The sequence below is a fragment of the Hylobates moloch genome, unplaced genomic scaffold (genome assembly GCF_009828535.3).
Source record: "Hylobates moloch isolate HMO894 unplaced genomic scaffold, HMol_V3 SCAFFOLD_12, whole genome shotgun sequence".
NCBI lineage: Eukaryota > Metazoa > Chordata > Mammalia > Primates > Hylobatidae > Hylobates > Hylobates moloch.
In genome coordinates, this window is record NW_026652287.1 from 69,522,982 (window position 1) to 69,545,043 (window position 22,062).

A 22,062-nucleotide genomic window follows, 5' to 3' on the forward strand; every position below is an offset into this window, starting at 1 on the left:
CTTATGCAGTGGTTCTTAAACTTGACAGTATATCAGAATCTCCTGGAGGGCCTGTTAAAACACAGATTGCTGGGTCCCACCCCAGAGCTTCTGATTCATAAGATCTGGGGCGGGACCTAGTAACGTGCATCTGTAACAAGTTCACAGATGATGTTGAGAGGCTTAGTCCGGGGACTTCTAGGGGTGGGGCCCAGCAATCTGTTTTAACAAGCCCTTCAGGTGGTTCCGATGCACTCTCAAATTTGAGAACCACTGGGACAGTGGTGAAAAGCATCTGAGAATATGGTCTGCAAATTCAAACCCAGGCGGCTCCATTTACCAGTTAGATGACCAGATTAAATGACTAACCTCTAGCACCTCTGCATCCCACACAGAGCCTGATAATATCTGTGATTCAGGATTCCTCTCACTATCCCTTTAGGCCTTGAGTAAAAAGAGATGTCGGTGAGTCCTGCCAACCCACGCTGTTTTTCACTTCTTCACACTCTGAGGCACAAAAGGCTGCTTGAATTTGAGTATTACGGAAGTATTTGCCAACACTTCTGCGATCACAAAAATAAAATAAATAAGACAGCCCTGTAAATAAAGCCAAGAGCAGTGGCATTGTTTGCATCTTAAATTTGTAATAATGGGTTTTCAACTTTTTTCATTTCCCCTGCCTTTCATAGTAGAAAAATTTAAAAGTCTTGCCCCCCTAGTTTCAAGAGATGTTAGTACATTTGTTTTGCAGATAGTATGCATGCTAAGAGGCTTTTTTTTTCTCTCCCTGCATCCCAGATACAGAATCTGCCTCAGATATCTGGTGCCTTTCTGATTTTGTGGCTGAGGAATCCCACCCCCTCCTCCTTTCCATCCCTTTTCCCTGTCTGGTGTGTAACTCTGTTGGTCCTCATACTATCACTGCACGGAGCTTCACAAGCACCTGTATTTTTCCATTTGTAAAAATCTCTGCTCTTTCTTATTTCCTTAACTAATCTTTTCTATTGCCTATTGCTGATGCGGTATAAGAATCGTTGACTTTTATCCAGTGCCAGACATTCTGAAATGTTTATCATGCATTATCATTTTGGATTCCTACAATACAGAGATGATTTTATAACTTGCCAGGGTGAAAAAATAAAAGTAAATAAAAGGAGACAAGCAAAAAGATTCCAGATCCCCACCCCAACCCCCCAACCCCAGCTCTAGCCTCTGTTGAAGTCACCAATGATGACAGAATATAGGAATATAGTTTGAGTCCTGTCTTTAAATAATTTAAAAATCTTGTTATGGGTAGATGAGATTTATACACACATGAATTAAAATCAACCAACATTTGTGAGATTGGGTTTGGTATCTTTGACCGTTTTTCTCCCCTGCAAAACGTAGATAATAGCACCAACCCCAAGGTGTTTGGGGATGATTAAATAAGTTAATGCACTCGAAGGGACTTAATACAGTGCCTACCACGTAGTAAGCGTTCAATAAATGTTAAGTATTATCATTATTTTTTAAAGGAGGCAGATTGGAACGTAGAGTACACTGAAGGGAGTCGGGAGGCCGGGTGTATGCGCTGGATTCTTGCACCTAAATTCTCCGAGCCTCGGTTTCCTTATTTGTAAAATTAGGTGGCTGGAGTAAAACAACTCAAACAGCAGTTAAAGCAAAGGGTGCAGCAGTAGCCGGGGAACCGAGGAGGCGCGGGGCGGAAACGGTTAGTTAGGAGCCCGGAGGCTGATCTGTGGGCGCCCGGCGAGAGAGGCCCGGCCCCGCCCCGCCCCGCCCTGGAGGCCCTGGCAGCTCGGGGCTGAGAGCAGTTCCGGTGCCAAAACCCTTCCCTCCCCCGCTCCCCCGGAAGTGCTTTTCCAGGATTCGGGCCGGAGAGAGGCCTTGTAGGCACAGCGGCTGAGACTCGATCTGCTCCAAGTAGGGGCTCCAGCGCGGGTCGGAGTCTGGGGGTTCGCGCCCGCCGACCCACGCCCTGCTCCCTCTCAGCACCTGGGCCGACGGTGAGTGGCTAGGGAAACTGACTGGGACGGCTGCGGGCCCGCGTCAGGGCTGGCGTTCTCGTGCCCCCGCTGCCCGCTTCGGGATCCGGGCTGAGGGCTCGGCTGCCGGCGTCCGGGGAAGGGGGTTGTCGACCGCCGTGTACTTCTCCGGGCCAGCGGGACGGGAAGAGCGGGCTGTGGGTCCATGGGGTGGGCGGGGCGGAGCCAGGGAGGGGGTTCCCAGAGCTGTTGTTGCTGTTGGGACTTGGAGTGGGGATGGGCTGGGCCTCCGTCCGTCCGACCCCCTCATGTGTGCTGCCCCAAACCTCGCCGCTCCCCAGTTTGGTATTCTGTGTCCGGCCTGGGGTAGTAGCTGGACACCAGACTCAATCATGTGTTCGAGTTCCCGACTTTTCGCCTCCTCTGGGTCTGTCCCGGGCTCAGTAATTAACCCGGGTCCCAGGGGTGTCGTCTTTTCACTCCAGGGTGGGGCGCTGCCTGTAAATGCCAGGGATCTTTTGCAGAGCTTTTCATCCAGATTTGCTTCAGGGTTGTCCGGTATCGATTTGGACTGGGCTTGGAACCGGTTCTGGATACTTAGGTCGCTGTGGCACCAGCATGCTCTGTATCATCTTTACTCACTTGAAAGCTTGCTGAAGCGGTTGTTGAAGTAAACTTAAAAAAAAAAAAAAAAAAAAAAAAAAACTTGCTTAAGGAAAATCAGTAGTTTAGACACCCCCTCCGCCCGCCTTTTTTTGCAGACATATTAAAAAAAAAAGATGCTTTTCTCTAATCTACACTCTTAATTCTTTTGGCTGTCTGATGTCACAGTTGTATGATGAGTTCATTCAGAGGCTGTACGAATTGATTTTAAAGAGTTGGACAATTATATCCTTTCTCCCAAAGTTTGTTTACCTTCGTATTTGGAACTGTCATTTTTCTTAACAAAAATTGTTCTTGGATTTTCTGGAGAGATTCCTTACACTGTTAAAATTGTTGCTGCAATGCAGAGTTTCACACAGGTGGGCAGAGATGTTTTGTTTAAACTTATTCCATGAAGTGTTTACCTCGGATAAACTGAGGATTTCCTAGGAGAGAAAGTGATGTAGGTAGGTTTAGTGAACAGATTTTAGATAGTAAACTTTACTGCTGAAAGGTTTGTAGGAAATATGGGTTTTCCACAATAAATGGTGGTTTAAAAACTTTTTATAAGGGAATGCAGTTACTGCAGATTATTGCTACTAGCAGATGGCCGCTGTTTTTGCAGCGTAAAGTATTCACAAATCACCTTCTTGAAACCAGTGACACTATCTGCACCTCTCATCTTGTGTGTAGATTAGGATTTATACTGTAGTTTTTTGGGTACTTATGTCATTCTCTTTCCTCCCACCCCTGAAAGGGGAGGTGGTATCATGAATCAGGAAAAATAGACTGAAGTGACAAGTTCAGTGAGCTTTCCTATGCAAAGGAAAATTTATTTCAAGGTTGTTGATTTTGCACAGGCAAAGGGTAGATGATTTTTAAAGTCCTTGGAAAAAAATTGTGGAGAGATTAGCTGCACAACTTTACTTTTTCCTTTTCCTTTCTTCCTTTTCCTTTCTTTTTTCTTTCTTTTCGAGACAGCCTCATTCTGCTGCCCAGGCTGCAGCACAGTGGCACCATCATAGCTCACTGCAGCCTCTAACTCCTGGACTCAAGCAATCCTTCTGTCTCAGACTCCTGAGTGGCTAGGACTACAGGCACCAACCACCACACCTGGCTAATTTTTGTTGTTGTTGTTGTTGTTGTTGTAGAGCTGAGGTTTCACTATGTTGCCCAGGCCGGTCTTGAACTCCTGGGCTCAAGTGATCTTCCCGTCTCGGCCTTCCAAAGTGCTGGGATTACAGTTGTGAGCCACCATGCCCAGCATATTTGCACAACTTTTAAATTTAGATAGAAACTGTAGATTCTTCCACATGTGAAGTACTTAATTATTTAGAGCATAAGATTGGAATATTGGAATTGAGAGAATCTGGAAAAATAGTTAAGTTAGATGTAGTTACAGATTTGCAGATATGACAATGTATTTTGAAGGGAAATATTTCAAGAGTTTTAAGAGCAGAGAAAGGTGATTGGGGAAAATCAGATACTGATTGTATTTTTATATTATACAAGTCAATTCAGCAAACACTGAGCATTTGCTATGCATCAAGCTATGTTAGGTAACTATGTAAGGAGCAAATAAAGGTATAGCCGTAACAGGTGAGTTTCATGTTTTCGTAATCATTTCTGAAATCATGAAGAGTTGAGTTGTATTCTTTAGGCATACTAACAATTTTTTTTTTAATTGGGACTTAACGTTGGCGATGGGTGTTGAGTGCTTCATGAAAAGCTCCATACTAGGCATTTTAGGATATAAAGATTAAACTTTTGGTTTTTAGGAATTTGAAATCTAGAAGGGGATAGAAGATTTGCGTAAACATTTACAACATAAACATTTGTAAATACTTATGGATGGTTTGAGGTAAAGTTTGGAGTAAATTATACAAAAGAAGAAAGGGTTCATTTTTAGCTTAAGTAATGGAAATTTGTGGAGATAGCTCAGAAGCTACTGTTTATTGAGCATTTACTGAACAGACTTAATGCTAGTTGCTGTTTACTGCATTTTCTTAGCTTCACAGCAATATGTAAGTACCTTAATAAGACAGTGAGGCTCAAATATGTTAAGTTACTTGCCTGGGCTATGTGGCTAGCATGTAACAGCCCCAATTTGAATCCATATCTGTCTGGTGCCAAAGCCTGTGTGTTTCTACTGCATCATGTTGCTTCCCAATAAACTGGTAACCTGAGTTTAATGTTACAGAGAATAAGACTTTTCTAAGACAAAGATTTATGGATTGGGAGTAGGTGGGTGAAGAAGGCCTTTCAAATAAAGAGAATGATGTGAGCGGAAGTGTGGAGGTGGGAAAGTTCATTGTGTACTTGGAGAAAAGTTAGTGGACCAGATTACCTGGAATATACTGTTCATTTTTGGGAATTAGAGATGATGTTTGAATTTTAAGTGGGGGCAGGACTGTGGAGCATGTTTATGTGCTGCTTTTAGAAGTTCCACATTTGGGGAAGAAAAGTTCGACATTTGGGAGGTAATGAGAAGTTACCAAGGTCTAATAGAGTAGTGTGCAGAATGATTTGATGTGGAAAGCTGACTTTCAATATAGTATAAATACTGGGCAAGGGCAGTGGTAACGGAATTAGAGTGAAGGCTCTGCAGGACCTCAATGTCATAGGTGGGTGGCGAGGAGGAGGGGATTTTTGGAGCAGGTTTGGAGGAGAGGGAAGGTGAAGATTACACTTTGGTTTTTGAGACAGAGTCTCGCTCTGTTGCCAGGCTAGAGTGCGGTGGCGTGATCTTGGCTCACTGCAGTCTCCGCCTCCTGGGTTCAAGTGATTCTCCTGCTTCAGCTTCCCAAATAGCTGGGACTACAGGTGCTTACCACCACGCCCAGCTAATTTTTTGTATTTTTAGTAGAGACGGGGTTTCACCACGTTGGCCAGGATGGTCTCGATCTGTTGACCTCGTGATCCGCCTTCCTCAGCCTCCCAAAGTGCTGGGATTACAGGCGTGAGCCACCGTGCCCGGCCGAGGATTACACTTTTTAAGTGTCGGTGATGTTGACCGTGGGGTGGTACTCTTACTAGAAATACGGGCAAGGAGGTATGTGATGAGATCAGTTTTGGATTTGTTGACTTTTTTGTGTACTTGCCAAATGCTGGAAATGTCCAAAGGCTTTTGGAAATGTGGATTTGTGGTTCAGGGTAGAGGTCAGGACTAGACATATATTAAACATAGGTTTAGTATTCAAATAGGTGTACTAGTTGAATCTGTGTAAGAAGACGAAAGTGCCAAGGGAGAATGTAGAGGGGAAAGAAAAAAAAAAACTTCTGTTTTAAATGGCATCTGTTTAAAACAGAAGGAAATATGCTAAGTGATTTATTTTATGCAGTGGGTAAAGAATTTGATAGTATGTATACTGCTTCTTCACACTGTAGGTTCACACGGAGTAGAAAGAATCTGATGGTTAAAAATCCAATTGGGAAATACAGTTTTCTTGCCCTTGGTAGCAAGAATACTATGCTATCATTACCCTATTTCAGGGCGGACAAACTACTTCAGACTCATTTCTTCCAGAGTGTCAGATTTTGTTACTTAAAAGCTGTATTAGGTTGTTTCTTTTGGACATTTGTTTGGCAAGTGGTATGTGAGGAGTTGGAAGCAAATCTCTGATACAGTATTTCACTTATTTATGTGTATGACATCGATTTTGGTTTCAATATCAAGAACCTCTGAATATTCAAAGATAATATTTACATCTCATTAAGGCTGTTAATATTGCTTTTTATAGAAAATGGCATTTAATTACATATTTTTCTTCCAACTCTAAGTTCTTTTGATTAACATGATTAGTTTTGGCTTATAATGTTTGGATTATATTAGAGGGATAGAATAAGATACTTTTATCCATTATATGATAACACATATGAAAGTTACATATTTTATTTTGGAAACTGTTTAAGAACTGTAAATTTATAGAATTTCGTGTGGCTTTCTGTTTAGGTATTTAAATAGGGGGAACTCGAGTATTAATGTGTAAAAGATTATAATAGTTTGCAGAATGAGGCTTAGAGTTGTAACTTTTTGAGGGCAAGTTTATTATTTTTAGACTGAGTTACCATGGAAGTGTTTATTTCCTTCTTGAAAATTAATACATTCCTTTTGTTTTTCAGGAATATGTTTTCCACTATATCACAGGCACTTGGGAATGTCGAAAGAGTCCTGTGTCAATGTTGTTGGAGGCAGGGGGTTTTGTGTGTGCTTTGTCTGGGCTGTTTGGCTTAGTTTCAGTAAGCCTGGTATTAATGAGGCAAAGGTCAGGAGTTCCATTTAGCTTCAGTCTAAATGATGGCCAGGGAGTACACCCCTCACTCCCTCCAGCTGTCTTGGAAATTCCTTGGTTGTCATTGGTCACAAAGGTGACTAGATGAGGGTTGATTGTTATACCATTGGAAGAATATTAGAGGAAACTTAGGATAATGGCTGGGACCTCTGACTCTAGAATTAGGTAGACCCGTGTCAAAATCCTTGGTGTTCCACCTTGGGAGAGTCCCTAAACTTCTCCAAGCTTACATTTCCTCATTATTGAATAGGTTAATATTTGGTTTGGGCATTACCTATCATCACTTTCCTTTTCTCAATGGGAGCTAGCCACTTAAACTTGTGGCTCCCGAAGTGCTGGACTGTGGAGTAGTGTCAGTTCATGATAGAGTTTTCCTTTGAGTGAAAGGAGAATGTAGTTGGCTTCTTTAAAGCTAAGTCTATTGATTTTTTTTTCTAAAATTATCTTTTGCCATTTTTGATGGTCGCTTAGTTCTTTTATGAAACAGTGGTGATGGGTAATCGGTAGTTTTTGTTTTTGTTTTTTAAATGTCTTTGGCAGAATAAAAGTTGGCAGCCCTATGCTGGTCACCCTCTCCTTCCTCGTGCCCCTTTTTAAGGATTATGGTTCTGTGAAATCCGAAAATCTTGGCTTAAATGGAATCTGAGGGATTGGAGGAGACTATTCATCCACATATTTATGCATATTAAAGAAGGTTTGGGGTACATTCTGCCCTTATGTTAGCCTACAGAGGTTGTATTGTGATTCTCGCCACCATTGAATTTAATTTTGTCAAGATTCACAGTCAATACTTATAACACATTTCAAGGAGCAGTTCAGACTGTTTTCAGTTGAGTTCACACAAGTGGCTCTAAATTACTTGTTTAAGACTGTGTTTCTCAACCAGAGCCTCCGGAGAAAACTGTTGAACTGTGGGCGCTGCCTGGGGGTGCTGCTTTAAGTTATTACTCTGTTGATTAGCCAACAAGATAAATAACTCGCCTTTGACATAGTGAAGCAGCAGAAATTGGCTTTCCATTTCACTTCTTCTGCAGGAAAGATAGAGCAAGAAAAGCCTTTTTATTAATATAGCAAGTAAACCTTGTGCAAATATCAGTATTCAAAATGCTTTCTAGAGAAAGAATAGTGCAGCACTGTGCGTAATGGGTTATGTAAGTGGAGTCACAGAAGTCCTTCTGGGGACACAAACCAATTATGAACATAAGTGCTTATTGAAATTGCATCAGTTGTCTAGATGAGGAGCTTATTGACTCCCTGGTTCACTTGGGTGGGCAGACGGCGGGGTGTGGGGGGGATGGGGGGATGTGGGGGTGGGGAACTTAAGGTGCAAACCTAGCCTAGGTGACTGTTAAATTAAGGCTTAACATTTGTTTCTTTTGAGTGTTTTTGGTTGGGTAATTTTAAAAGTTGGGAATGCTATAGAAATATTTAAATTCTATTAGAATGCCTAAAGCAAAATGTTCAGGTTAAGTTGAAATGGCTTGGACCCTCTGTTAATTTTAAAGAAAACTGTGGGTTTGCTGCTTTAGATATTAAAATGATATGGGTTTATAGAGTTATGTTGTATATCATTGTTTCTGGTAAATAAAAAATGTTTAATTCATTTATTTTAACAGTGCTTTAATTTTTCTCTTAAAGTACTCCCAATGGCAGAAGTGTGGATGAATAGTACCCTCAGAAGTCTAGGAATGCAGCCCAAAGTGTGCCTGCTATAAATTGAAGTTTTTGATGCCTGTAGGGTTTTATATTTTAAAGTTTATATAAATGTTGCATTTTGCTATCTTACATGCGTGTTGACAGTATTTTAAAATACTCTTAACTAAAACTGATACTCCTAAGAGAGAGTGCAGTGTTCATCTTGTGGCTTTTTGTATCCCTGTGACATGGCTTTATCACTAGTTAGTAGTACTGTGCTTAACTACTTAATAGTAGCTTATTTATTTATTTATTTATTTTTATTTATTTATTTTTTGAGACAGAGTCTCGCTCTGTTGCCCAGGCTGGAGTGCAGTGGCATGATCTTGGCTCACTGCAAGCTCCGCCTCCTGGGTTCACACCATTCTCCTGCCTCAGCCTCCCGAGTAGCTGGGACTACAGGCACCCGCAGCCATGCCTGGCTAATTTTTTCTATTTTTTAGTAGAGACGGGGTTTCACCATGTTAGCCAGGATGGTCTTGATCTCCTGACCTTGTGATCTGCCCGCCTCGGGCTCCCAAGGTGCTGGGATTACAGGCGTGAGCCACCGCGCCTGGCTATTTATTTATTTTTAAACCCTGTGTCTGATGGTTTTTGTTGGAACATAGGAGATCGTAAACAATTTCTGATACTTCCTATGTATTTTTAATAAATAGCAAGCTGTTTTAAATACTACTAAGAAGCTGTAGTTTCATAGAAATAAAATGACTTTCAAGGGGAATTTAATCCGTTAAAATTTTTTTTCTATTTAAGATTTTAAAATTGTCAATGTATTTCTATCATTATAATAAAATATGGTAGTACTATCTAAGAGCTTTCTGAAATGATGGAAATGTTCTGTGTCTATGCTGTTCAACATGGTGGCCCATATGTAGCTTCTAAGCACTTAAAATATATCCAGTGTTATAGGAGAACTAAATTTTTAATTGAATTTAATTTTAATTAATTTAAATATGAATACCCACATGTGGCTAGTGGCTGCTGTATTAGTGCAGCTCTATAAGGTTAGGAAAACGAGACAGAAGAGAGATCAGACATCTTCATGCCACCTCTTATCTCACATGTAGGCAGATTAGGCACTCAGTAAGTATTTGTGGAATGAAATAATTCATCTTTCTGTTTGAATTTTGAAGACCAGTGTTTGTGAAGTATTCTAAATTTTTGGGGAGGAGCCATAGGTTTTTGAATTTTTTTCTTCTATATTGATTTTCAGAATTTTATTCTTACAAAGACATACATCGTGTGTGTGTGTGTGTGTGTGTGTCTGTGTGTGTGTGTGTGTCTGTGTGTGTAAAGAATTATATAATGAACTACCATGTATGACCAACCACTTTAAAAAACAGAACACTGCCAGCACCTTTGATGGCCCTTCATGTTTCTCACTACCTGTGATCTCTGACACACTCTTTAAGTAACCGCCATCTGAATTTTATATTAATCATTACCTTGCTTTTCGTTTTAATTTTATATGAATGTCTTTTTTTTTTTTTTTTTTTTTTTTTAATGTTTCCCTCTGTCTTGAAGTTTGGAAGTTAAACTCTGTGTAGCTTTATTTTAGTTCTCCCTGACCTCCGACAAATGAGATACTTTTGTTTTAAACACTGTTACTTTGATTTGCCTGTGCACTGTATTTACAGATGTCTGCTTATTCTCATTTGCATCTGAGACCTCTGATCTAGGACCATTTTTCTTTGTGTGAAGTACATCTTTTAGAATTTTCACTAGGGAGGGTGTGTTGGAAAACTTTTTATTTGTTGGAAAATGGCTTTTTCTTAGTCTCATTCCTGAAACTGGTTTTCCCGAATATATGTTCTAGATTAGCAGTTGTTTTTTCTTTGTTCGTTATAGATTTTATTTCGTTCTCTTCTGGCTTTTATTGCTGTTGAAAAATACACAGTGTGATTGACAGTCCTTTACAGTTAATCTGTTGTTTCTTTCTGTTTTTTTTTTTTTTTTTTTTTGAGACCAGTCTTACTCTGTTGCCAGGCTGGAGTGCAGTGGCATGATCTCAGCTCACTGCAGCCTCTGCCTCCCGGGTTCAAGCAATTCTCCTGCCTCAGTCTCCTGAGTAGCTGGGATTACAGGCGTGTGCCACCACACCTGGCTAATTTTTGTATTTTTAGTAGAGATGGGGTTTCACTGTGTTGGCTAGGATGGTCTTCCTCTCCTGACCTCATGATCCGCCTGCCTCAGCCTCCCAAAGTGCTGGGATTACAGGTGCGAGCCACTGTGCCCGGCCTGATCTGTTGTTTCTTTATGGCTAGTTTTAGAACCGCTTCTTTGTCCTTGGTGATCTGCATTTTCATTTTTATGTTTGGAAGTTGATTTCTTTTTATTTATCATGCTTGGTATTAACTAGGTTTTCGAATCTGAAGATTAGTGTCTTTCAACAATTTTGGAGAATTTTTGGCCTTTTTCTTAAATTTTGTCTTCCATATTTTCTGTTTGGAACTTGTGTTTGAAGTATGTTAGATCTTCTTACTCTACCTCCGTGTCTCTTAACCTGTCTTTTATATTGTCCATTTCATTATCTTTGTGTATTGTATTGTGTTCTGGATATTTTTCTTGAAGTTAGCTACTTCTCCAGCTGTGTTCAACCAGTTTATTGAATTTAAAAACTTTTTATTTAACTATCATACCCATTTTTTTCATTATGGTTAAATACACATAACATAGAATTTACCATTTAACCATTTTTAAGTGCACAGTTCGGTGGCATTAAGTGCATTCACATCATTGTGCATCTGTCACCACTACTGATCTCCAGAACTTTTTCATCATCATGAACCAAAACTTGTACCCATTAGACAGTAATTCCTTATTTCCTCTTTTCTCTAACTCCTGGCAGCCACTATTTGAGTTTCTGCCTCTACAAATTTTATTCTAGGTACTTCATGTAAGTGGAATCATAAAATATTTGTCTTTTTGTATCTGATTTATTTTACTTAGCATGTTTTCTAGGTTAGTCTATGTTATAGCATGTTCTTTGAGTTTTACAAATTTATGTTAGAGATGGGGTCTTGCTATATTGCCCAGGCTGGAGTGCAGTGACTCTTCATAGGGGCGATCATAGCACACTACAACCTCAAATTTCTGAACTCAAGCCATCTTCCTGTCTCAGCTTCCCAAGTATCTGGGAGCACAGGCACGTGCCACTGCACCTGGCCATTGTTTTTAAAAATTTCATTTACTATATATTTTTGTTTCTAGACATTTTATTCAGTTCCTTCTTAAGACTATCATCCTTTTTTTGGGTAGTCTTATTCCTTTTCTTGGTTATATTCTCAAGATTTATTTCTTAAAAATCTATTAAATATACTTATTTTACATTTTGTGCCTGATAATCCAGTATCTGAAGTCTTTGCAGACATGATTCTGCTGTTTGTTTCTGCTGGCTGTTGCTTATGGTGCCACACCTTCTTGTCTTGTAATTTTTGACTGTGAAGTTCTTGTAACTTTATATTAGTTTTGCAGTGATTTTTAGTAGTACTTAAAAATTTTATTCCTTAGAGCTTATAAGTAAACGCCTGGAGAATAGTGTCCTATTTTCTTAAACTTTTTGTTTTGAAATAATTTCAAACTTACAGGAAAGTTGCAAGAATAGTGCAGTAGACCTCTGTATACCCTTTATCCATATTCACTAATTTTTAATATTTTGCCATATTTTTCTTTCTGCATACACACATTTATTTTTTTGTGAACCATTGAAGAGTAGATTGTATGCCTTTTACCTCAGGGTGTATTTCCTAAGAATAAGGCTATTCTCTTAAGATAATCACAGTACCATTATGAAAGTCCAAATTCCAGAATTTTTTTTTTTTTTTTAAGATAAGGTCTCTCCCTGTTGTCCAGGCTGTAGTGCAGTGGCACAATCACAACTCACTACAACCTTGAACTCCTAGGCTCAAGAGATACTCATGCCTCTGTCGTAGCTGGAACTACAGGCAGGCCCAACCATGCCCAGCTAAGTTTTTTTTTTTTTTAAGATTTTTGTAGAGACTATGTCTCACTATGTTGACCAGGCTGGTCTGAAACTCTTGGGCTCAAGCTATCCTGTCTCGGCCTCCCAAAGTGCTGGAATTACAGGCATAAGCCACCAAACCTGGCCCGAGAAATTTAACGTTGATACAGTACTTTACACTTTACATTCCCATTTGATAATTTGATCACATATTGTATTTTAGTCTCCTTTAATTTGGGGAGAGTTCCTCAGCAGTTCTTTGTCTTTCATGCGATTGAAGGGTATAGGTCATTTATTTTATGGAAAATTTTTCAACTTGGGCTTGTCTGATTTGATCTGTTTAGCTTTTTGATTGTAGTCAGGTTATCTTTAGTCAGAATGTTACAAAAGTGATGTTTTCCTCTCAGATTATCACATCTGGAGATATATAATGCCCACTTGCCCCTCATTAGTGATTTTAACTTCGGTCAAGATGTAATCTGGTTCTTCTACTCTATAGTTACTATTTTTCCTTGTAACAAGCAGTCTGCGTAGAGATACCTTAGTGTTTTATGGTTTTTTTTCCTTAATGAAAACTAAGTGTAGTAATAATATACCTTATATTTGTATAGTGCTTTCTGTATGTATGTGTATAATGTATAAGTAGATATAATTGTATATGTATAATTGTTGAGAGTTTAAGGCTTGTGTAGAAGAGGTTTTTGATACTTTGCATAACTCTAGCTAAGATTTGTCAGATCAAAAAGTCGATAGAGTTCACATAGCAAAGAAAATTCTAAAGCATTAGGTGACAAAGATTAGTGAGGCAGATGTTTTGATACCAGATCATTTCTTTTTATTAAACAATCCTTTAAGATATGAGTGATTAGAGGAGGTGACTTAAGGTTTTCCTAAGGTAAACTTTTACGTTGATATTACGGGAGTGTTGGTTAATATAATCCTTTGATCTGGTAAATTGGTAGAAGCTGGGCCTTTTTCCCTCTAACCCTCTACCTCCCATTCCCAGTTAAAGCTGGAGAGACTTGGGCATTGAACCTTGTTAAAACGTGAATTCATCCACTGACCGACCGAGTCAATAGATAGTTATTGGGAGCCTACCATATTAGGCAGTGTGTTAAAATGTTTAATTAAGACAGATGTGATTGCTGTCACGGAGCACAGTCCAGAGGTAATAAGCTTTTATATCCTTTGTGTGTAGTAGTCATTTATATATTTAAAGTGAATGTATGTAAGAAAATATCATTTATATCTGTTGAAACTGTTTTCTGGCAAGGAAGAAAGTTCCGAGGGCTCTTGCTTAATAAATTATGTAAGTATAGGCTTTGAGGTTCAAAACTATTCAGTTAAGCATGTTCTGAAAATTGACTGATATTTTCATTTAAAGTGAAGCCTTTTATTAAAACCTGACTTAAGTAAATTACATTCAATCTAAAGACTGCCATTTGCCTTCTATGGGGTTTTGTGAATAGTAGGTTAGTGCCTTGAAAGCTACATGTTACAGGGCTCATTTTACATTCCCACGTCTCCCACTCTCAGAAAAGTTTAATATTATACATGCTAGTGCATGTATTATTTTAACATTTTATTTTGAAGTAGACTCACAGGAAGTTGGAAAATAATAGTCCTGCATACCTTCACTTGGTTTTCCCAGTGAAAACATCTTATATAGATGTCATTTATGAACATAAAAAAATTGACATCAATACATTACTGTTAATGAGACAACATATGGTATACAGATTTCACCATTTTTCAAGCCTGGACTTCCTTGTGCATGCATGTGTATATATAGTGCTGTGTAATTTTATCCCATGTGTAGTTTTGTGGAAACAATACCACAATCAAGATACAGAATTGTTCTATCACCATGAAAGAACTCCTTAGTGCTGCCTCTTTGTAGTTACAATGCCCCGTGCCCCCCAACCACTAGTTTTGTCATTTTGAGAATGTTGCATGAAGTCATGTAGTATGTAATCTTTGGAGATTCATGTTTTAAAAATGTAATTTGTTTTAATTCAAAAAGTGAAATCTCAGAAAGTTTACAAAAATAGAAAAAAATTCTTAATTCTATCACTAATACAGTCAATTTTGGAGTTTTTTATAGCCTTTTTCATGTACATCTTACATCACTTATAGCATATGCTCAATTTTGTTTGCTGCTTTTGACAAACTTTATATTATTTTCTGTGTCACCATCCATCATATTTAGTTTTTGCTATCATAAGAAATGTTGCAAAATATAAAAAAAAATTAAGCTTAAAAAGAGAAATATTGCAGAAAACACCTTTGAGTATATGGATTTCTTCATATTTCTAGTTATTTCCTTAAGGTAGATTCCCAGGTATGATTTTTGAGTCAAAGGATATGAGAGTTTTTTAGTCTTGAAATGTGGTTAAATTGCTTCTCAAAAGGATAGTATTACTAGTACTGTTTCACTGTATTCTTTTAGATTGGGTATTAGTGCTGCTTTCCCCTTCCCCCAACTTACTAGGTGAGAAAGGTACTTCACTGTTGTGGTTTTAGAGTGCATTTCTTTATGTAACAGTTTTTTCATGAAGAGTAAAATTGATTATAATGTCATAAGACGTGAACTTTAAAAAATGTGATATTACTTTTAATTAATTGGAAAAGCTTTTTTTGTGTGTGTGTGACAGAGTCTCGCTTTGTCACCTAGGCTAGAGTGCGGTGGTGCGATCTCAGCTCACTGCAACCTCTGCCTCCCGGGTTCACGCCATTCTCCTGCCTCAGCCTCCGGAGTAACTGGGACTACAGGCGCCCGCCACCACGCCCGGCTAATTTTTTGTATTTTTAGTAGAGATGGGGTTTCACCGTGTTAGCCAGGATGGTCTCGATCTCCTGACCTTGTGATCTGCTCGCCTCGGCCTCCCAGAGTGCTGGGATTACAAGTGTGAGCCACTGCACCCGGCCTGGAAAAGCTTTTTAATATCTGTGCCAGTGTTCCACAGTTCTGAGTTGAATCACCACATCCTTCTCTTTAGCTTACAGGTTTACCTACAAAATGATTGCCAGTTTCTACATTGCTTCTCTTTGGTCTTTATCATTATCTCCTAGTTACTCTCCTCAATTTGGATTCTCGACCTTTCTTCCTGTCTGCTGCCTGTTCAAAGAGCTGCTGCTCCCTCCACTGGTAACATGCCAGCACCTCATTCATTTTTCCTATGTTGTCACTTTCAAGTGCCTAGTAGTGCTGACATGTTAATACATTACTGTAATCTTATCTTTATAGTTAAGTATAGCCCTGGGAGACTACAGTCTCCTGGAGCTCTCAGGAGTATTGGCCTTGACTTTTTTTGATGGCTGTTTAGGAATTTATATGGCTAATAATGTCTGAAGTCTGTATGTGTAATATATATGAATACAAAAATAACAAAACAACAAGAAAATTGTGCATCTTTTACTTTTCTGTATATTTTGGGAGACAGCAGTACTATGTTGTTAGAGCAGCAGATCATTATGGTAACAACAGAAGACATCAAAACCTGCCAGGCATGGTGACATGCACCTGTGGTCCCAGCTACTTGAGAGGCTGAGGTGGAAGGATCACTTGAACCCAGGAGTTCAACACTAGCCTGGGCAACATAGTAAGACCTCATCTTAAAACACACACACACACACACACACACACACACACACACACTCACTCACCCCCCAAAACTCTTAAAGTAAAACAGAAGGTTTTTAATTTATTTTTTTAATTTATTTTATTTATTTATTTATTTTTGAGACGGAGTCTCGCTCTGTCCCCCAGGCTGGAGTGCAGTGGCGCCATCTCTGCTCACTGCAAGCTCCGCCGCCCGGGTTCATGCCATTCTCCTGCCTCAGCCTCCTGAGTAGCTGGGACTACAGGCGTCCGACACCACGCCCGGCTAATTTTTTGTATTTTTAGTAGAGATGGGATTTCACCGTGTTAGCCAGGATGGTCTCGATCTCCTGACCTCGTGATCCGCCCGTCTTGGCCTCCCAAAGTGCTGGGATTACAGGCGTGAGCCACCGCGCCCGGCCTACTTATTTATTTATTTAGAGATGGAGTCTTGCTCTTGTCACCCGGGCTGGAGTGCAGTGGTGCAATCTCGTCTCACTGCAACCTCCACCTCCCAAGTTCAGGCGATTTTCCTGCCTCAGCCTCCTGAGTAGCTGGGATTACAGGCTCTCGCCTTCATGCCTGGCTAATTTTTGTATTTTAGTAGAGATGAGGTTTCACCATGTTGGCCAGGCTGGTCTAGAGCTCCTGACCTTGGGTGATCTGCCCACCTCGGCCTCCCAAATTGCTGGGATTACAGGCATGAGCCACCATACCTGACCTAAACAGGTTTTAATTGAATACTTACTAAGATTCAGACACTGTACTTAAGTGCATTTTTTTCAGTCTTCACAGTAATTCTGTAAATTTTGAGGTAGCTACATATAAAGATCCTCTATGTGCTATATTGAGTAGGTATTTGAAAATGTTGGTTACAAGGAATCATAAAAAATAACATTTTTTTATTTTAACTAGAATATACATTCCTTCACTTTTTCCCTATAGGGTCAAGGTTTTTGTTTGTGGATGGGTCCTTTGATTAGAGTTCTGAATTGCCTTTTTTGGCATAATCCACAGCCATGCAACATTATCCATTAAGTATCCTAATAGATTCCCTTTTTTATGGAGAAGAGAGAACATAAGGCACTTTCAGTGTAATACAGGCATACCTCATTTTTTTGTGTTTTGCAGATAATTGCATTTTTTTTTTTTTTTAACAGATTGAAGGTTTGTGGCAACCCTGTATTCAGAATTCTGTATCAGTGCCATTTTTCCAGCCAGCATGTGCTTACTTCATGTCTCTGGGTCACATTTTGGTAATTCTCACAGTATTTCAAACTTTTTATCATTATTATATCTGTTATGGTGATCTTTGATGTTACTATTGTAATTGTTTTGGGGCACCTCAAACTGTGCCCATATAGGATGGTGAACTTGATCAATAAATGTGTGTGTTCTGACTGCTCCACTGAATGGTTGTTTCTGTATCTCTTTCCCGCTCCTCAGGGTTCCCTATTTCCTGAGACCCTAAATATTGAAATTAGGCCAGTTAGTCCTATGATGGCCTCTAAGTGTTCAAGTGAAAGGAGGAGTCACACATCTCTCACTTTAAATCAAAAGCTAGAAGTGATTCAAGTTAGGGAGGAAGGCATGTTGAAAGAGAAGCCTCTTGTGCCAGTTAGGTTGTAAATGTAAAGGAAAAGTTCTTGAAGGAAATGAAAAGTGCTACTCCAGTGAACTTCCAGATGATAAGAAAGCGAAAGTCTTATTGCTGGTATGGAGAAAGTTTTAATGTCCTGAATAGAAGATCAAACCAGCCATAACATTCCCTTAAGCCAAAGCCTAATCCAGAGCAAGACCCTAATTCTGTTCAATTGTATGAGGGTTGAGAGAGGTGAGGAAGCTGCAGAAAAAAGGTTTGAAGCCAAGTAGAGGTTGGTTCATGAGGTTTAAGGAAAGAGGCCATCTATGTAACATAAAAGTGCAAGGTGAAGTAGCAAATGCTGATGTAGAAGCTGCAGCAAGTTACCTAGAAGAACTTCTTTATCATTTTTCTTAGAATTATGTTTTATTGTTATATAGATGAGGGCGTGATATGTTGCCCAGGCTGGTCTCGAACTCCTGGCCTTGCCTCCTTATGCACCAGAACCACAGGCCTGAGCCAACATGCCTCACCAGAAGAACTAATTTAGATAATCGATGAAGGTGGCTACCCTGAACAACAAATTTTATTGTAGGTGAAACAGCTTTCTATTGCAAGGTGCCATCTAGGACTTTCATAGCTAGAGAGAAATCTATGCTTGGTTTGAAAGCTTCAAAGGACAGGCTGACTCTCTACTTAGGGGCCAATGCAGCTGGTGACTTGAAGTTAACATTTACCATTCCAGAAGTCCTAAGGCCCCTTAAGAATGATGGTAAATCTACTCTGTGCTTTATAAATGGAACAACAAAGTCTGGATAACAGCACATCTCTTTACAGCATGGTTTATTGAATATTTTAAGCCCACTGTTGAGACCTACTGCCCAGAAGAAAAGATTTTTTTCAAAATATTACTACTCACTGACAATGTACCTGGTCACTCAAGAGCTATCATAGGGATGTACAAGATTAATGTTGTTTTCATGCCTACTAACACATCTATTCTGCTGCCCATAGATTGAGGAGTAATTTTGACTTTCAAGTCTTGTTGTTTAAGAAATACTATTTTGTAATACTATAGGTGCCATAGGTAGTGATTCTTCTGATGGATCTCGGCAAAGTAAATTGAAAACCTTCTGGAAAGGATTCACCATTCCAGATGTCATTAAGAACACTTGTGATTTATGGGAGGAGGTAAAAATATCAACATTAACAGGAGTTTGGAAGAAGTTGATTCCAGCTCTCATAGATCTCTTTGAGAGATTGAAGACTTCCGTGGAGGAAGTAACAGCATATATGGTGAACATTGCAAAAGGATTGGAATTAGAACTACAGCCTTAGGATGTGACTGAATTGCTGCAGTCTCATGGTCAAACTTTAATGGACAAGGAATTGCTTCTTAGGAATGAGCAAAGAATAGTTTCTGAGATGGAATCTACTCCTGATGAAGATTTTGGGAACATTGTTAAAATGATAACAAAAGATTTAGAATATTACATAAATTGAGTTGATAAAGCAGTGGCAGGGTTTGAGAGGATTGATGACTCCAATTTTGAAAGAAGTTCTACTGTGGGTAAAATGCAGTAAATTAGCACCACATGCTACAGAGAAATCTTTTGTGAAAGGAAGAATCATTTGATGCGGCAAGTGATTGTTGCCTTAAGAAATTGCCGCAGCCACCCCACCCTTTAGCAACCACCACTCTGATCAGTCAGCAGCTGTAACCTTGAGACCAAACCGTACACTAGCAAAAAGATGACCACTTGCTGAAGGATCAGATGATCATTAGCATTTTTTAGTAATAAAGTATTTTAAAATTAAGGTATGTGTGTTTTTTTTAGACATAATGCTGTTGCACACTTAATAGACTACAGTACAGTGTAAACATAACTTCTGTTTGCCCTGGGAAACCAAAAACTTTGTGACTTGCTTTATTGCAAAATTTGCTTTATTGCTGTGGTCTGGAGCAGAACCCGCAATATCTTTGAGTTATGCTTGTATATAAAATCCTTCTACATTTTCATGCTTTTCCTCCTATTTAAAGCTGTTTTGACATACACCTAATTCCATAATAACTTTAAAAAATACTAGCCTCTGAATCTTTTTGAACTTTTCAACATAATTTTCACAGAAACAACCTTTTTCCTCATAATTCAGTTCATACGATCTTAAATTACATAATTACAATAACAAGTACAGTTGGCATAAACCGGTTTGGGAACGGACAGCTGGCTCTTATTAAGCATTAAGTGCAGAAGGGTAGGGACATGTTAAGAAAGTGGTCTGCTTAGAAGACTACTAGGTGTAGGTGATGAGCCTGTGTTGGGCATTAGGGAGTGATTTATGGAGGGATTGGAGAGCTTTATTTTTGTAAGTCTGACACAGTAGAAGTCTGTTAAAAGAGTTTCTACTGAATTATTATTCCTCTTTCCATTTTATAGATGAAAAAACTGAGGCCTCAGAGAGTTAAGTAACCTTCCCAAGGTCAGGCAGGTGATAATAATGGAGCCCCAGGATTTTTACCTAGATGTGTATAGGTTCAAATACAGCATGTACTCTTACCTTCTGTGCCGGTGTTTGATGCCTTTTAGGGAATCTGATTTACCCAGTCAATAGGTAATCTTGAGTGGTCTTTATGTAGTGTTTGGGGTAGAGATCTGTAAGTTGTCCCACGTCTTAGATACTGGCTTCATTTTGCTCCTTGGTTCTTTTTTTGCACCAACTCTGTGTAAGAAAAATGAGGGTACATTCCAAGACAAAAATTAAGCTTGTAAGACTTGGTTAGGTGGCTTCCGCCTATAATCCCAGCACTTTTGGAGGCTGAGGTGGGAGGATTGCTTGAGCTCAGGAGTTCAAGACCAGTCTGGGCAACATGGTGAAACCCCGTCTCTACTAAAAATGCAAAAATTGGCTGGGTGTGGTGGTGCATGCCTGTAGTCCCAGCTACTCAGGAGGCTGAGGCAGGAGAATCGCTTGAACCCAGGAGGCGGAAATTGCAGTGAGCCGAGACCACGCCACTGCACTGCAGCCTGGGTGACAGAGCAAGACTCCATCTCAAAAAAAAAAAAAAAAAAAAAATTATTAGTTGGTTGGTGACATTCTTGTCCTTTTTCTTTGTAATTGTCAAGATATGTAAATACCACATATTAATTCTGAGGTGTTTTTTACATCCTGTTTTCTTAACTGTACATTTTGTGAAGTTTTTGGGGTTTTTTTTTTTGGCTTTTTTGGGGGTCATTAGCCTGAGTGTTTGAATCTGGCAAAGGAATATACTGATTGTTTGATATGCCAGCTAACATCTTTTGTTTGCTGAGGTATATTCTAGACCTCAAGAGACTGCAATTGATTTTAACAACAAACCTTTGAGCTATATAGTTTGATTAAAAAAAAAAATAGGTCATCAAGTCTAAAACATACTGATGTAGCAGTATGTTCAGATGGCCAAGTCATAATCTTGTTAACAAAAGACCAGTAAAGGATTTTAACAAAAAATAAATACACTACTCTTTATAATGTTACCATTATGTATTTTCCCCATTTCAAGAATTTGCTTTCTAGTTTTATAATCAAATAGATTGTTTGAATCTGAGAAAGAAGAGGGGACCTGAGTAGTATTAGCTGCTATCAAATTAATAGTTCTTTATCTAATAGCAAAAACAAAAATCATATTAAATAGCAACATTTAAAAATTAGCTTGAAAAAGATGAATTGTTTCTTTACATTTCTTGAGTTTTAATGACTAATTGAGGGATTATAGTGTTCAGCTTATTTGGAATTTAAGAGCTAAAAAGAAAAATTCCATTAGAAAAATACCTTAAAAATGTGTGGGTTTTTTTTTTTTTTTTTTTTTTGGCATTTGAAACTTTTGCCTAAGTTTTTGTCCTCCCTCTTCTCTTGTTTTTAACTGCATTTTGGATTCAAATGATTTTGGCACTTCTTAGGTTCTTTACAAAATATTTCTGGTGTATATAGCCATTTGCGACCTAGGCCATAACCAGAAATTTCAGCCAGATAGTTTTTTTCTTTTGGTGAAGCACAGTTTGTAGAGTGCTAACAAAATTGTATTGTATTCAGTGTTATTTCTGTAAAAAGATTGCTTTGGGTAAGATACTTTCTTTATTTCTTGACTTCTTATATTTTGTTTTGGTTGATGCAAAGTTGCCATGGTTATACTTTTCACTAAAGAAATAAGTCCTCTACCTGTGGTTATTGGTAACCTCTAGTAGCCTAGATTTTCAGTCCAAATTAAAAGTGCCTAGAGATAAAAGAGTAGAACTATTTATGGATTAGAAGATCTGAGAGAATGTCCTAAATTCTTTTGCTGT

At 39.0% G+C, this 22,062-nt stretch overlaps 1 protein-coding gene across 4 annotated transcripts in view; it reads left to right on the forward strand.

Annotated features, from left to right (window-relative positions):
* Window positions 1-1,845: 1,845 nt before the first annotated feature.
* The window catches only part of FRS2 (fibroblast growth factor receptor substrate 2), a 108,598-nt gene continuing 88,381 nt past the window's right edge, over window positions 1,846-22,062 (forward strand). For 2 of the 4 annotated variants that reach the window (XM_032170712.2, XM_058424979.1), the window contains exon 1: window positions 1,846-1,988. The gene's annotated coding sequence lies outside the window, so the exon portion shown is untranslated. The remainder of the gene's footprint in view (window positions 1,989-22,062) is intronic. The other 2 variants (XM_058424978.1, XM_032170713.2) reach the window with 1 other exon arrangement.